The sequence below is a fragment of the Euprymna scolopes genome, chromosome 46 (genome assembly GCF_053919585.1).
Source record: "Euprymna scolopes isolate OS-2025 chromosome 46, ASM5391958v1, whole genome shotgun sequence".
In the NCBI taxonomy this organism is placed as follows: Eukaryota; Metazoa; Mollusca; class Cephalopoda; order Sepiida; family Sepiolidae; genus Euprymna; species Euprymna scolopes.
In genome coordinates, this window is record NC_136527.1 from 5,276,427 (window position 1) to 5,295,560 (window position 19,134).

At 26.2% G+C, this 19,134-nt stretch overlaps 1 long non-coding RNA gene across 1 annotated transcript; it reads right to left on the bottom strand.

Annotated features, from left to right (window-relative positions):
* Positions 1 to 17,065: 17,065 nt before the first annotated feature.
* LOC145271111 (uncharacterized) lies at positions 17,066 to 18,925 on the bottom strand. Its single transcript, XR_013865697.1, has 2 exons — positions 17,302 to 18,925; positions 17,066 to 17,244 (listed from the first exon to the last, which is right to left on the bottom strand). It is a non-coding gene; the product is annotated as an uncharacterized LOC145271111 (long non-coding RNA).
* Between the last annotated feature and the right edge of the window lie 209 nt (positions 18,926 to 19,134).

The following is a 19,134-nucleotide window of genomic DNA, read 5'->3' on the forward strand; positions in this document are numbered from 1 at the left end:
CTTCTGAACATTAAAAAATATTATGTAATTAATATAAACTAATAATTTATGAATATAAAAAAAATGTTATTATATAAACTTCTGAACATTAAAAAATATTATGTAATTAATATAAACTAATAATTTATGAATATAAAAAAAATGTTATTATATAAACTTCTGAACATTAAAAAATATGTAATTAATATAAACTACTAATTTATGAATATAAAAAATGTTATTATATAAACTTCTGAACATTAAAACATATGTAATTAATATAAACTAATAATTTATGAACATAAAAAAATGTTATTATATAAACTTCTGAACATTAAAAAATATTATGTAATTAATATAAACTAATAATTTATGAATATAAAAAAATGTTATTATATAAACTTCTGAACATTAAAAAATATGTAATTAATATAAACTAATAATTTATGAATATAAAAAAATGTTATTATATAAACTTCTGAACATTAAAAAATATTATGTAATTAATATAAACTAATAATTTATGAACATAAAAAATGTTATTATATAAACTTCTGAACATTAAAAAATATTATGTAATTAATATAAACTAATAATTTATGAACATAAAAAAATGTTATTATATAAACTTCTGAACATTAAAAAATATTATGTAATTAATATAAACTAATAATTTATGAATATAAAAAAAATGTTATTATATAAACTTCTGAACATTAAAAAATATGTAATTAATATAAACTAATAATTTATGAACATAAAAAAATGTTATTATATAACCTTCTGAACATTAAAAAATATGTAATTAATATAAACTAATAATTTATGAATATAAAAAATGTTATTATATAAACTTCTGAACATTAAAAAATATGTAATTAATATAAACTAATAATTTATGAATATAAAACAAAATGTTATTTTATAAACTTCTGAACATTAAAAAATATTATGTAATTAATACAAACTAATAATTTAGTAATATAAAAAATGTTATTATATAAACTTCTGAACATTAAAAAATATTATGTAATATAAACTAATAATTTATGAATATAAAAAAAAATTATTATATAAACTTCTGAACATTAAAAAATATTATGTAATTAATACAAACTAATAATTTATGAATATAAAAAAATGTTATTATATAAACTTCTGAACATTAAAAAATATAATGTAATTCATACAAACTAATAATTTATGAATATAAAAAAATGTTATTATATAAACTTCTGAACATTAAAAAATATTATGTAATTAATACAAACTAATAATTTATGAATATAAAAAAATGTTATATAAATTCTTGAACATTACAAAATATTATGTAATTAATATAAACTAATAATTTATGAATATTAAAAAAATGTTATTATATAAACTTCTGAACATTAAAAAATATTATGTAATTAATATAAACTAATAATTTATGAATATAAAAAAATGTTATATAAACTTCTGAACATTAAAAAATATTATGTAATTAATACAAACTAATAATTTATGAATATAAAAAAATGTTATATAAACTTCTGAACATTAAAAAATATTATGTAATTAATATAAACTAATAATTTATGAATATAAAAAAAATGTTATTATATAAACTTCTTAACATTAAAAAATATTATGTAATTAATATAAACTAATAATTTATGAATATAAAAAAATGTTATTATATAAACTTCTGAACGTTAAAAAATATTATGTAATTAATATAAACTAATAATTTATGAATATAAAAAATGTTATTATATAAACTTCTGAACATTAAACAATATGTAATTAATATAAACTAATAATTTATGAATATAAAAAAAAAGTTATTATATAAACTTCTGAACATTAAAAAATATGTAATTAATATAAATTAATAATTTATGAATATAAACAAATGTTATTATATAAACTTCTGAACATTAAAAAATATTATGTAATTAATATAAACTAATAATTTATGAATATAAAAAAATGTTATTATATAAACTTCTGAACATTAAAAAATATTATGTAATTTATATTAACTAATAATTTATGAATATAAAAAAATGTTATTATATAAACTTCTGAACATTAAAAAATATTATGTAATTAATATAAACTAATAATTTATGAATATAAAAAAAAATGTTATTATATAAACTTCTAAACATTAAAAAATATTATGTAATTAATACAAACTAATAATTTATGAATATAAAAAAATGTTATATAAACTTCTGAACATTAAAAAATATTATGTAATTAATATAAACTAATAATTTATGAATATAAAAAAAATGTTATTATATAAACTTCTGAACATTAAAAAATATTATGTAATTAATATAAACTAATAATTTATGAATATAAAAAAAATGTTATTATATAAACTTCTGAACATTAAAAAATATGTAATTAATATAAACTAATAATTTATGAATATAAAAAAATGTTATTATATAAACTTCTGAACATTAAAAAATATTATGTAATTAATATAAACTAATAATTTATGAACATAAAAAATGTTATTATATAAACTTCTGAACATTACAAAATATTATGTAATTAATATAAACTAATAATTTATGAATATAAAAAAAATGTTATTATATAAACTTCTGAACATTAAAAAATATGTAATTAATATAAACTAATAATTTATGAACATAAAAAAAATGTTATTATATAAACTTCTGAACATTAAAAAATATGTAATTAATATAAAGTAATAATTTATGAACATAAAAAAATGTTATTATATAACCTTCTGAACATTAAAAAATATGTAATTAATATAAACTAATAATTTATGAATATAAAAAATGTTATTATATAAACTTCTGAACATTAAAAAATATGTAATTAATATAAACTAATAATTTATGAATATAAAAAAAATGTTATTTTATAAACTTCTGAACATTAAAAAATATTATGTAATTAATACAAACTAATAATTTAGTAATATAAAAAATGTTATTATATAAACTTCTGAACATTAAAAAATATTATGTAATATAAACTAATAATTTATGAATATAAAAAAAAATTATTATATAAACTTCTGAACATTAAAAAATATTATGTAATTAATATTAACTAATAATTTATGAATATAAAAAAATGTTATTATATAAACTTCTGAACATTAAAAAATATAATGTAATTCATACAAACTAATAATTTATGAATATAAAAAAATGTTATTATATAAACTTCTGAACATTAAAAAATATTATGTAATTAATACAAACTAATAATTTATGAATATAAAAAAATGTTATATAAATTCTTGAACATTACAAAATATTATGTAATTAATATAAACTAATAATTTATGAATATTAAAAAAATGTTATTATATAAACTTCTGAACATTAAAAAATATTATGTAATTAATATAAACTAATAATTTATGAATATAAAAAAATGTTATATAAACTTCTGAACATTAAAAAATATTATGTAATTAATACAAACTAATAATTTATGAATATAAAAAAATGTTATATAAACTTCTGAACATTAAAAAATATTATGTAATTAATATAAACTAATAATTTATGAATATAAAAAAAATGTTATTATATAAACTTCTGAACATTAAAAAATATTATGTAATTAATATAAACTAATAATTTATGAATATAAAAAAAATGTTATTATATAAACTTCTGAACATTAAAAAATATGTAATTAATATAAACTAATAATTTATGAATATAAAAAAATGTTATATAAACTTCTGAACATTAAAAAATATTATGTAATTAATATAAACTAAGAATTAATGAATATAAAAAAATGTTATTATATAAACTTCTGAACATTAAAAAATATTATGTAATTAATATAAACTAATAATTTATGAATATAAAAAAATGTTATTATATAAACTTCTGAACATTAAAAAATATTATGTAATTAATATAAACTAATAATTTATTAATATAAAAAAAATGTTATTATATAAACTTCTGAACATAAAAAAATATTATGTAATTAATATAAACTAATAATTTATTAATATATAAAAAATGTTATTATATAAACTTCTGAACATAAAAAAATTTGTAATTAATATAAACTAATAATTTATTAATATAAAAAAATGTTATTATATAAACTTCTGAACATTAAAAAATATTATGTAATTAATATAAACTAATAATTTATGAATATAAAAAAAATGTTATTATATAAACTTCTTAACATTAAAAAATATGTAATTAATATAAACTAATAATTTATGAATATAAAAAAAATGTTATTATATAAATTTCTAAACATAAAAAAATATTATGTAATTAATATAAACTAATAATTTATGAATATAAAAAAAAATGTTATTATATAAACTTTTAAACATAAAAAAATATGTAATTAATATAAACTAATAATTTATGAATATAAAAAAAATGTTATTATATAAACTTCTGAACATTAAAAAATATTATGTAATTAATATAAACTAATAATTTATGAATATAAAAAAAATGTTATTATATAAACTTCTGAACGTTAAAAAATATGTAATTAATATAAACTAATAATTTATGAACATAAAAAAATACGAAAGCAAATAAAGAAACTGACTTGCATTAATTGGACACGTTTTCGAACTAAGTTTATTTGTCGGGTGGGGAAGTCGTTTTGGCACCAACTTGTAGTGGCCGTTATTTAATTGCATTGCTCTTTGTGTTTGTGTAGGTAGTGGTGTTAGGTGTATGAAATAGGTGGTGGTGGGTGTTGGCCAGGTGCCACCGCTGCCTCCGGCGAGCAAAAGTCAGATCTTCATTGCATGAAATGGTCCTGGATATGACCTTAAACTATATCTGATGGTGAGGCCCCAACTTGTGGGCTTTGAGGAGTGTGGAGCTATCCTTTAATTACCATTGCTCCCAGGTCCACTCTGACCCAGAGAGGTAGTACCTGTTAGGGCCCCAACTATGGGTTAAATAGAAATCGACTTGAAAACAACAAATATATTATATAAAAAATTTTTCTTCAAAATCTTTGGATTCGGCATTAAATAACCCGAAAAGGGTTGATATGCCGCAAATCAAACATAACCAACCAATCATTGCATGAAAAGCTGGAAAGAAAATACCATTTTTTTTTTTCTTTGAACCTGTTGTCATTTGTAGTTTACAAAAAAGATGAGCAACTATCTTTAAAATGTTGTGTTAAAAAAATTAGCATTAACTACTTTCTAAAGAATCTTTTTTTTTTACAAGGGAATAATCACCACTTATCAAGACCCGAAGGCCACTCGAGGATAAGGGTTAATGAGTGTAAAGTGGTTACTTAAACCACAGCTTATTGATTGTTACTGGTGGAGATTGGATAGAATTTGGTTAAGGGGGCGACTAAGCAAGAATTTGTTTACATTGGACTTGAAGGTGACTCTGTTGTAGTTGACTGGGAAGCAGGTCAGCGGAACAATTCCGCAGGCTGGCAGTTCTAGAAAAGAAGCTTTACTAGTAGAATTTGCGTTTAGATTTTAAGAGTAAACTGACTTGAAAACAACCAATATATTCTATTAAAAATTTTTTTCTTCAAAATGAAAAGCCGAAGAAAAAATGAAAATAAAATAATAGTAAGGAAATCAACTACAAAACGACAAAATTATTTTGAACATTTTTTATCTTACCCTTTAACGGCCAACAGGTAAACTAAATTTAAAAAAATATATATCACGGAGTGGGGGAGCAGACCAAACTTTTTTTCAAAATGAAAAGCCGAAGAAAAAAATGAAAATAAAATAATAGTAAGGAAATCAACTACAAAACGACAAAAGATAAATCATTAAAAAACGCAAATTGCAGCAGAGATTACTTTTATTTACAACACAAGATTAAAAGAAAGGACAATTATAAATAAATGTAATGTTTGGAGTGTGGTGTACTTTGCTTAAAGCATTGTGTGTATTGTATAAAGTATTTTTATTGAAGACTATGACAATGCATGGCTGACAGTAAACATGAAATATAAAAAAAAAAAAAAACATACAAATATATAGAGAAGACAAAGACCTGTAGTACATATTTATTTTTTTATATACGTAGTACATTCTAATAATTCACGAGTAGAGTTGCAAATTATTCCTGGAGTCACTTCTTTAGCTGAAAATCAGCCAGTTTTTAATATTTTTATGTTTTCAATTTATATATATATATATATATATATATATTGTTATTATTTGAGGGTAAACAGTTACATATGGTCGCTACGAATAGCCATCTGGTTCAGTCAAAGAGACTTCCTCAGGCGACCTCGTTGAGAGGTTCTAGGTCACCTGAGGAAGTCTTTATGACTGAAACAGATGGCTATTTGTAGCGACCATATGTAACTGTTTACCCGTAAATAATAAAAAAAATAGTTTGCTCTTTTTATTGAGCACTATTTAACAACCTTGTTGTCTTTGTTAGTCCTGACTTTTGAATACCTCAAACCTATATATATATAAATATATATATTAGTTGAAATAAGTCGGTCAACTTAGCTTACATCTGCAGATTGTCATATAATCATTAGATCACTCTGACTGAAGTTAAAAGCATTTTAAAAAAAGGAATAAATGTTTAAATCTCAACTGTATTTCTTGCAGTTAACAGTAGTCGAATAGTCGACTGGTGTTAATTGTGACACCCTGCACTGAAGATTCCAGAAAGGATGAAACACTAATGTCTGTAGGTATTTAATAATTATTATATATATATATATATATATATCTCAGAAGATTTTGTAATATTTTGTAAAAGCGAAAATCATTGGATTTGCATACCAGTAGATATATTTCATTTCATTATTCTGAAGTGTATATATATATCTATATATATATATAGAAAGGATGTATATATAGAAGGAAACTCTGATGTAAAACCCTGTATACTCTTTCCTGTGGTTGGTTCTACACAAAGCCTTCACCACTATAAACAACTAATCTGTGTGGCTTTCCGAGCAACGTAGTTGTGGCGGAAGCTCATATGTTGAAAATCAATCAGAGAGTCCATCATATATAAATATATGTATGTCCCCAAAACAATGTTTCGTGGTAAACAACTGATGATCCCAGAAAACTTAGGACTATTGTGGGTTAGGGTTAGGGTTAAGTTGATTGGGAGATTGCAGGAGATTAAATGACTTACTAAATAATTTTGCAACAAATAAATTAAAATATAGTCAAGCAAAATACTTCCTAATTTCTGCTGCTTTTTTTCTCTCATTTGTTATAGATATACCCATCTCAGAGACAATTTTATCAGGGAGGTCATTTATGAATATTAGAAATAATAAAGATCCAAGGATAGACCCCTGAGGTACACCTGCATTTATATCATATTGTTTAGATGTATGACCGTCGAGAACAACCTGAATTTTTCTCTTATCTAAGAAGAATTTAATTACGTTATGTATTCTTCCAGTGATACCATATGATCTGATTTTCCTGAGAAGACTATCGTGCCATACCCTGTCAAAAGCCTTAGATATATCTAGGGCTACCACTCTACCCTCCCCTGCTTATCATATTTATTTACCTGTATTTGATTTGTGGTATTCTCTTATCGAAATAACAGGTAACATTCACCGGATGCTAAATTTATTAGGCATCATTTTTTCAAGGTTTTGTTGGTGCATGAAGAGACACCAGACCCAGATTAATTTTACCTGTGACCCACTCACTTGATTTCAATAATTATATTTTTATACTTTCATAAACATAAATTTATTATATAGATTCAAATAAAAACCTTATTTACAAAAACAAAAAACAAAACTTATTTTTATTATTAGCGCTACAAATCAGTTTCTTCAATTTTTTTGATTTTTAATTTCTATAATTTTATATTTATAATTTCATAAATATATATTTATTATATAATTTTCAATAAAAAAAAATCTTATTTTTATTATTAGCGCTACAAATCAATTCCTTCAATTTTTTCCCCTCATGCCTATAAATTATTTATTTTGATTTTTAATTTCTATTATTTTATAAATTTTATATTTATACTTTCATAAATATATATTTATTATATAATTTTCAATAAAAAAAATCTTATTTTTATTATTAGCGCTACAAATCAATTCCTTCAATTTTTTTGATTTTTCATTTCTATAATTTTATTTTTATACTTTCATAAATATATATTTATTATATAATTTTCAATAAAAAAAAAACTGATTTTTATTATTTCATAAACATCTTATTACAATAGAATTGATTATATAATATTATAAATTGAATTAAAAAAATTCTTAATGCTGCAATATTTTAAGTTATAAATTTATTATATTTTTTTACTAGAATATCTTGTCCTTTTCTTTTCCAGTTTTAACAACTAGTCCTTTACTTTTCCATGTTTAAGCTTAACCATATTACTTTTCATGCTCACATTTTTCTATTGTAATAACATTATATAATCAATTCTTAATGCTGCAATATTTTAAGTTATAAATTTATTATATCTTTTACTAGAATATCTTGTCCTTTTCTTTTCCAGTTTTAACAACTAGTCCTTTACTTTTCCATGTTTAAGCTTAACCATATTACTTTTCATGCTCACATTTTTCTATTGTAATAACATTATATAATCAATTCTTAATGCTGCAATATTTTAAGTTATAAATTTATTATATTTTTGACTAGAATATCTTGTCCTTTTCTTTTCTAGTTTTAACAATTAGTCCTTTACTTTTCGATGTTTAAGCTTAACCATATTACTTTTCATACTCACATTTTTCTATTGTAATCCATGATTTTTTTTTGTCCCCATAAACACATGTAATAATAATGTACGGCACTCGTCTACTTTCAATAAAATTCCCCCCAATTATCTCCCTTTCATGCTCTCATTCTGTTTCACTTGTTACTTCTTTTTGCGACAGCAGTGAATTAGTAGCAACAGTAGTTACTGAAATGACGTGGTTGCTATGGAAACCAGTCATAAAAAAACGTCGCTCATTTCCTTACATATTTTTATGATTTTGAATTTGAACACCAGAAAATTCATAACTTTTGTTTTACTGAACGAAAATTGAAAAAATTTTTTTTCACAATAAGAAGGAGATCTATAAACTGTATAATTGTTTCCTGGAATTTAAAACGTTATTATCATTCTCAGCACCCCCGAAAACCTATAAAAGTGGTAATTTTAACCATAAACATATATGTAATAACAATTTACGGCACTCGTCTGCTTTCAATAAAATCCCCCCAGTTATCTCCCTTTCATGCTTTGATTCTCTCTGTTTCACTTGTTACTTTCTCTTTTCGCGATAGCTGTGAATTAATAGCAGCAGTAGTCGCTGAAATGGCGTGGTTGTTATGGAAACCAGCCATAGCGTCGCTCACCTCCTTACATATTTTTACGATTTTGAACATCAGAAAATTCATCATAACTCTTGTTTTATTGAAAATAAAATTTTCACAATAAGAATTGAGAAGGTGATATACATTTTTATACAATAAAATAAACAAACATTTTACTTGTTTGAAATTTATCACTGTTCACACATTTCAAAATACAACTGCCAGATACAACACGCGGCTCTATAAAGACTTCTTTCTCCAAATTTACATGGCAAGGAAGAAGAAAAGAAAACACACTGAAGATGGAGTCTACCTCCGAAATATATTTGTGATAAATTTCAAACAAGTGAAATATTTGTTTATTTTCCTAATATTACGTTGTGATTTGGCTTTCAAGCACACTTGATGTATATTTTTTTTTCATTCTTATAAATTAGTTTTTTGTTTGTTTGTTTTTTGTATGTGTGTGTGTGTGTTGATATTCATATAAAAAATCCTTTTTTCTATTTATTTCAAAAGAAAATAGTTTTATTATACATGGGTTGTATATATTTTTTTTTTTGTGTGTGTGTGTGTGTGTGTATTGATATTCATATTAAAAATACAGCTTTATTATACATGGGTTGTGGAATTGCATTTATTTGCTTCTAGTTAATTTGCATATTCTTTTAAACATTCATTTTAATTAATTATTAGTTTGTTTTACTGAACATAGCTGAGAAGGTGATTTATAAACTGTAATAATTGTTTGAAATTTGATCGGAAAATGAGTGAGCGGTGAAGCTTTAAAGCAGTTCTAAATGACTAAAACTGTCACTTAACCATATATTCAAACAGTACCGAGTTTGAATGATTATATATATATATATATATATATATATATATATTGTTGCAAAGATTGACTCTCCACCTCTCTGACTCTAGCTCCATATCACAACATTTGAAGGGACATGGCTGCCAACATTTGGAATTTCGAAGAATTATGGTAGAAAATCCAAGAGTATTGCAGAGTGAGAGAAATGTAAATAGGCTCAGAATACTCAAAGCATTGTACATTAAAACAAAGAAGCCTCAAATAAATAATATTAATTATGAGTGCAGCCGGAACGTTTTGAAATGTTTGGGATAAATGTTTAATAATGTATATATGTGTTTGTATATATAAATCTGTTTAATATATGTAAAAAAAAAAAAAAAGTCCGCCCACTTAACTTGTAACAAATTACCACGTTACTAGGATAAAAAAATATATAAGTAAATTAAAAAACAATCCCTACATTTATTTCTACAATATGCCTGAGGATGATAGAAGTACTTCTGTCGAAAGCGCTCGCGATTATGGATCCAACATATACAATTTAGAGAAAAAAACAAAAAGGACTATTCGGAGATTGGAGAAGATAAAAAGGAAAATTGTAAAACAGAATAATTCCGTGCTATTCAATAATATTTGTCGAAATGAGAAAATGCTGCCTAAATATACAGAATTATATATATATATATATATATATATATATATATATATATTATAAGAAGAAATTTAGCAGGGATCTACAGCCACGTGGAAAGAAATATTTCTATCCATACATTTTGGAGAAAATCCAACTGTAGTATCTGGTTTTTTTTTTTTTCTTTAATTAAAACTTAAAATATCACTTAAATAAACTACTCTATAGATTGATGTGATATTTGGAATATGCTGTAACATTGATATATATATATATATATATATATATATTCAAACACGGTAGAGTGTGAATGATAAAATAAAAATAGAATTTTCAAATGAAATAAAAATGAAATCAAAAATTTTTTTAATTAAAAGTGGAAATAAAAATAATTGTGTTATTTTTTTACTGTATATTTTATCTCAATAAATGGCTTCACAATAGAAATACTAATTTAAAATGTGGAAATTGATGAATCACACAGGTAAGAAATTCATTTTTATACTATGAAAAGGTTAGTAACTGCAATTAAGAATAGGAAATTGGATCAAATGTTTGAAACATGTCTTCTTCCTAAGATTAAGGGTGGTGGTGTTTGATTAACACTGCTGGGGAGCCATGAAGTAACATACTGTTTTGTTTTTAAATCCCCGAAACAGTGTTTCATGGTAAACAACTGATGATGCCTTGAAAAATAGAAAAATAAAAAATTGGTATTATAGTAAATTCGAGAGAGTTGATGCAGTGATTGCAGGTGATTAAATGACTTACTGACTGGATGGTTTTTTAACGAATGATAAAAAGTAATTTTTTGTATAGTTTCAAATGTTAAAAACTTCAAAGACATATATATATATGTAAAATATATATTTTAAAAATTTTGGTATTAAAAGTGGAAATAAAAACTAATCTGCCTTGTCACTACTTCGCAATAAAAAGACTAATAGCACTACGCTAGAAGTTAGGAAATATCTAAGTTGACCAAAAACTCAATAAAAAGACTAATTGGGTTATTTATATCCGTATAATCTTGTTAATTTTTATTTTTCTTATATTTTATTTAGACATAATGAAATAGTGAAGGAACTGATTTGCCTTGTTAGCACAGTTTCCCAAGCATTACCTCCTATTAAAAAAAGATGCACACTTTATATTTACTTAGTGGGATGGGGTGGGGGGGGGAGAGAATGGAACCACTTTTGTGGAGGGGGAGGGGAAGAGGCCGAGTGCACAGTTTCCCAAGCATTACCTCCTATTAAAAAAAGATGCACACTTTATATTTACTTAGTGGGGGGGGGGAGGAGAATGGAACCGCTTTTGTGGGGGGAGGGGGAGGGGGAAGAGGCCGAGTGCACAGTTTCCCAAGCATTACCTCCTATTAAAAAAAGATGCACACTTTATATTTACTTAGTGGGGTCGGGGTGGGGGGAGAATGGAACCGCTTTTGTGGGGGGAGGGGGGAAGAGGCCGAGTGCACAGTTTCCCAAGCATTACCTCCTATTAAAAAAAGATGCACACTTTATATTTACTTAGTGGGGTGGGGTGGGGTGGGGGAAAGAGGCCGAGTGCACAGTTTCCCAAGCATTATCTCCTATTAAAAAAAGATGCACACTTTATATTTACTTAGTGGGGTGGGATGGGGGGAGAATGGAACCGCTTTTGTGGGGGGGAGGGGGGGAGAGGCCGAGTGCACAGTTTCCCAAGCATTATCTCCTATTAAAAAAAGATGCACACTTTATATTTACTTAGTGGGGTGGGATGGGGGGAGAATGGAACCGCTTTTGTGGGGGGGAGGGGGGGGAGAGGCCGAGTGCACAGTTAGGAAGCATATTAGCTGACCATCACCAGAAACAAAAAATATATATTTAAAATATATATATATATATATACTTGTTTATTGTTATATAAACATGGTCACATCCTGCTGCTACAAATAGCCACTTGTTTCAATCAAACAACAGATATCATCAGGCAGCGACTTGACTATTCAAAAGTTCAATGAATAACCTTATTGATATTGATTATTCATTGAACTTTTGAATAGTCAAGTCGCTGCCTGATGATATCTGTTGTTTGATTGAAACAAGTGGCTATTTGTAGCAGCAGGATGTGACCATGTTTATATAACAATAAACAAGTATTATCAGCTCTTTTTATTGAGCACTATCTAACAACCTCGTTGAATTCATTAGTCCATTACTTTTGAATAAAAAAACCCGAGTATATATATATATATATATATATATATATATATATATATATATATGATTGTTGAGCTGAATTAAATCTGACGATATGAAATAAAATGGAGGTGGAAGGACCTGAATACTCAATGTTTCGCCCAATTTATGCGGGCTTCTTCAAGAGGGATGGTCATTGACGAGAGAGTCGGAGGATTGGGGCTATATATAATGATGGGGGAGAACAGCGTGTTTTCCTTATGTAAATTAGATGTCATATATACATATATATACATTTTATGAGAGAAAATAAATTAGAGTAAACTAGTGTGGTGGATTACGTCTAAAAGTTAAAATATCGTAGAGATTTAAAAAAAAATTGCGTATGGAAATATAACGGTGATAGATTAAGTAAATAAAATGACATGAGATTACGAAGGAAGTTTTTTTTTTAAATTAGAAATAACTGAATTGGGATAAAATAGTGTAGTTACTTAAAAGATGGTGTCTAAAAATAAGAATAGGAGGTGATAAAATGGAGTCTAAAAATAGATAATGATAAAATAAAATACAGTAAATAAGTAAAATAAAAATAATAAAATTAAGTGAAATTACGAATTTTTATATATATATCTCCAAAATAATAACCCCGCAAGAACTGAAGGAAAACATCAGGAACGAAATAAGGGAGTTAAATCATAATCCAGAGATTCTGCAATCTGTCATGAATAATGTTTTGGAAAAGAGCATAAATATGCGAAGCTGAAAATGGGCAACATTTAAAAGACAATATTTTTCATAAATAAAGATTGTTTGAATTTTGCATTTTTGTTTTTTTAATTTCCCAATGTCTTAATCAGATTGTATTAAAATTACAGAAAGATATCATCAAAAATAAAGAATCTATTTGAGTTCAAAGCTCTTTAGTGACTTTTTGAACACCCTGTATTATTGGCTGAAATAACTAAGATATATGATTGGATGAATCTGACCCAATTTTTCGACATGCTGTTCAATATCTTTCATGATAAGACAAAAAAAAAAAAAACTTGTATCATCTCAGAAACGATCGTACATAAAATTGTTTATGTTGAATTCAGTAAATAAAAGTGAAAGGACTGATTTGCCCCGTTATTGCTCCCGGCAGCAATACTCCAGAAATTAGGAAGTACATTAGTTGACTATAGCCAAATTGTTTTGTAGTTTTCAAGATTTAAAAAACTCCCAAATCTCTCTCTCTCATATATATATATATATATATATATATATATATATTTAAAAAAAATTGTGTCAAGCTGGCCTAATGGTTATCGTACATGACTCATTGTTTTTTAGGCTTTGGTTTTAAGTGATTATTTTTTTTTTACTTACAAGAAGTAAACTGTTTAAAAAAAAAAGCATAATACTTGCATGTCTCAGTTTCTGTGTTAATCAAAATATAATATTTACGCATGTTTCACGACCGGGCAACACCGGGCGACCTGCTAGTATATAAATAAATAAAATCAGAATTGGTACTAAAAATATTTTGTAGAAATTTCTGACATTATATTGAATGGATAAAGTAATAAAAATATAAAATAAATGCAATTAGCAAAAAAAAAAAAAAAAAAAAAAAATGCATGATGGGAAAATATGTACAGAGGTTGGTTTGAAAAAAAAAAAAAAATCACAAAAAAGACAATAAGCCGCAGAACGGAATAAACTCAACAGAAATATGTACTTTTACACAAAATACTGGTTAGCAGTTAGCCAAATTTGCATTCAGGAACAAAAAAATAATGTTCCGTCCAATTACTAACCACACAAGTCAACAGAAATTTTGATAACAAAGAATTTAATAACAAAAAAAAAAAAAAAACATCATTTTTTTGCAAACTGTTATCCTGTTTTCATAGGTGGTGTTGTTTCAACATGTTTTGGCCAAATAATCCTCTGGCCTTCTTCAGGTGATTAACCGTGACAGGATAGAAATACTAACTTTCCACATTTGTTGTCTTACCAAGTAATCCTCTTGCCTCTTTGGGTATCTCTTCATATATATACTAGAAGGGGGGGGTACCTGGCGTTGCCTGGGTGTTTGTAGGTGTTCATTGCACCAGAAACAAAAAATATAAATTTAAAATATATATATATATATATTTTAAATATATATTTTTTTGTTTCTAGTGCAATGAACACCTACCCCCCCCTTGAGTATATATATATATATATATATATATATATATATACTAGCGGGGGGGGGGTACCCGGCGTTGCCCGGGTGTTTGTAGGTGTGTGTGTATGGGGGGGGGGTAATTAATAACCCTTGCTTAAATATTATAAAAAAGACGATGTAAAAAAACAAACAAAACCAAAACGAAAAAAAAAAAAATGGCATAAATAAACCTGTGTATGGGGGAGGGGTAATTAAAGAATAAGTGAAGTAATAAAAAAAAAAAAACGCTGCCCAGGTGTTTAAAGGTGTAAAAGAAAAAAAAATAATAGTTTTGGTCGGGAAGAGGGATTGAACCCGGAAGCCTTGACGACGCGGAGGGGGGAGACCAAAGCGGACTGCTTAACTGTCTCGACCACGAGTGAGAGTAATTGATTAGCGTGTTAAGTAAGATCGTCGCGGGATCGTTATTTTTACTTTTCACTTCCCCCCAGATGATGGTGGGAAGGGAGGAAAGCAGTTTTAATTTAATTTCACTGTATTTATACTAAAATGCAGGACAAACAGGGGACAGAGTGAAATAGCGCGAATCTCATAAAAGTCGACGTAAATAAATCTAGAGACGACCCACGTTCCCAAATCCTACATATTATGATATAGGACCTATATAAACAGTTTTAAGCGATAGTAACGACCCCGGGAGCGTGTGCGAGAAAAGCCTTTTGAAGACGTACACGAAATGGTCACACACATTTTGCCTTTTATATATATAGACTAGCGGGAGGGGGGGGGTACCCGGTGTTGCCCGGGTGTTTTAGGTGTGTATGGGGGGGGGGTAAGTAATAAACCTGAAACGATGTTAAAAAAATAGGAAAAAAAAAAAAAAAAAATGCTGAGTGTATGTGTGTCTCTCTCTCTCTCTCACTTCATCTTCCTTACTCTAAAGACTGGAAAATGGCGTCTGGCTGTTTTTTTGTAAAAACTTTGATCATTAATATTCTTTGTAAGCATTTTTTTTTTTACTTCACATTTTTGGCTTGTTATTTTTCATTTAACTATCGTATCTAACTATTTTGAATGTGCTAATAACTTTGGTAACGTTGCCATAGCGTAGAACTTCATAGTTTAGCTTGTGTAAGGGTTAATTTTTTTTTTTACCGATAACATGTTTTTTTAAATTCAGACTGCCATTAGAGTTGGCTGACGTCAAGATCACGTGACATGACTCAGCAGGTTTTAAATACAAGTTGACCCAAAATAAACGGCCCGTGTATACTTTATGTAGAAGAGTTGGTGCCCATATTTTTCCGGGCAGTTATAAATCGATTTAAAAATATGTAATGTTTAACATTAAAATGTCACTTTTTTTGGGACCCCCCCTGCAGAAAATCGATCAGTTGATGCACTTCTGATGGTCCTTTTGGGCTAATTTTTCGACAGTTTGTCCAGAGGGTGGAGCTTTACTATGATACCAAGTTTGTGAATTTTTGTTCCGTCGGTCAAAAGTTTTTAGCAGACATACAAACATACATACCTACATTTTCGCTTTTATATATATAGAATATATATATATATATAAATAAATAAAGGTTTTTAGTGATACAAAATGTTATTAAAGTTTTATAAAGAAATTTGAGGAAGATTGATGCAGGAAAAAAAAAAAAAAATAGACACTAAAAATAGTCAACTAGAAAAAAAAAAAGAAAAAAAAAATTTTTTTTTCTCCCTGCAACGATCTTCCTCAAAATTCTAATAACTCCACTTATCTTTTTTAAAACTTAAAAAAGATTTTTTTTAAATATTTAAAAAAAAATTTTTTTATGTTAAAAAATTTTTTTTTTCAAAAGTTAAAAAGAAATAAAATTAAACGAAATATATTTTTAAAATTAAAAAATATTTTTTAAAATAAAAATAAAATTAAAAAAAAAACAAAAAACATTTATTACACAAACAGGTTGTGGGAATTTGTCTATAGCAATTCATAAAAAAATTGTAAGAATTTAACTACAAAAATTTTTATTGATTTTCATCCTCAAGTGTTTTTTTTTTTGTAAGTTGTAACTTGTTAATATATATAAAAAAATGAATGCAACAATTAGCAATATCTGACTTGTTTAAATTAAAGTCAATTGCATGTTAGAGTTAAACAAATTATGGATTGAATATATATAGAATTACCTCCCTTGGATTTAGTCATTTTTAAACAAATTATGGATTAAATATATATAGAATTACCTCCCTTGGATTTACAGTCATTTTTCTATCGGCAATACACCTACCGCCCTTCTATAGGCTTCTCCTCTCAATCATTTAATATCGTCACTATTGCAAAGGAGTTTGGTGCTACAGGATGGAACAATGAAATTGTCTCCTAAGAAAAGACAACATGATTCCATTTCCGTTTGATGAAAACCTTTTTTTCTTTTTTGGTTGCAGAACATCTACTTGTGTACAAATACCAAGAGCACAGGAGCCTTCTCTTATGCCTGAAAGTGACACAATGTTCAACGAGCAGGATCAGAGATGCGCCACTGTACAACTCCTGCTCTCTACCGATTCAAGTTATGACAACAAGACCATTGCCAGCACCCTCAAAATGCATTGCTGGATTGCCACAAACAACACCAACATGACCTCCCACAATACTAAAGCCAGCCTGATCGCCGCCATCTGCCAAGATCCCGCAGGCGCTTCTGGAAAAAGTATGCTCCCAGTTATGGACCCGTATCAAGACAGTGATTGAGGCTAAAGGCGGCTACATTGAATAGATGTCAGCTCTACTATATAATCAAGTTACCTGAATTGATTATTTTAATAAAAGTTTTAAAATAAAGCTGTAATGTTATATTCTTTATACTAAAGTTCTGAATTTTTAAAATGAGGACAGAATGTTTCTATTACTTGCACTGATCGGACTATTATTCTTATCTTGAGTGCTATTTGTGCAACGTTTCAATCAGATTGGCCTTCGACCGTCTTCAGGCATGTTGAGTGTTGTTTGAGAAAGAAAAGAGAAAAGTTATTAGCTCCGTAGATATTTTCGTATTCTTTGAGTTAGTCTCTATTTTATAATTATGGTTTTGTATGTGTGAGGTAGCACATATGCTAAAAAAAAGAAAAATTACGAAGCAGACCCAACCTAGAGATTAATAGCAAATTAAACTAAAAATTGTACACCCTTAAAATTTTGGCGATGGAAGGGAGGTCATTTTTTTCACACATACAAAACTACAACCATAAAATAGAGACTAACTCCATAAATACAAAAATATCTGCAGAACCAGTAACTCTTCTCTTTTCTTTTCCAAGACAACAACCAACACACCTGAGGACGGTTGAACTATGGTTTCGTGTTTGTGAAAAAATTGGTTAACAAAGGAAAGCAACTCTAATAAAGATCGACATTGAATAGATGTCACCTCTACTACATGATCAAATTACCGGAATTATTATTTTTTTTTTCAATAAAAGTTTTAAAATAAATATATATTACATATATGACTATATAAACCTCCTCGGGTTTGTATTACTGTACACATAGATTCGAAAAAGTTGTCAAAAAACAAATATAGAACGAATAAATGTTATCAAAGGCAAGATAAGTTACTTTTCTACCTAGCTGGATATATTTTTTGTGTTTTTATTCAATGTAACATGTTTATTCAGCTCGAAAAGCATACAGTGTTTACCGATGTATTGGAAAATTCAAGATGGCGTCTGATTCTCTCTTTAACACGGTAAGTTTGGGAAAAGGTGTTATAAATGAAAAACTATACAAAATACTATTCAAAACCCACCGAATATATGTCAACCTATGTCACGGTAACATATATTGAGCGAGTTTTTAGCAGTATTTTATCCGTTTTTTTATTTATAACACCTTTTCCCAAACTTACCGTGTTAAAGAGAGAATAAGACGAGATCTTGAATGTTCCAATACATCGGTAAACACTGTATAGTTTTCAAGCTGAATAAACACGTTACATTAAATAAAAACACAAAAAATATATCCAGTTTGGTAGAAAAGTAACTTATCTTGCCTTTGATAACATTTATTTGCTATATATT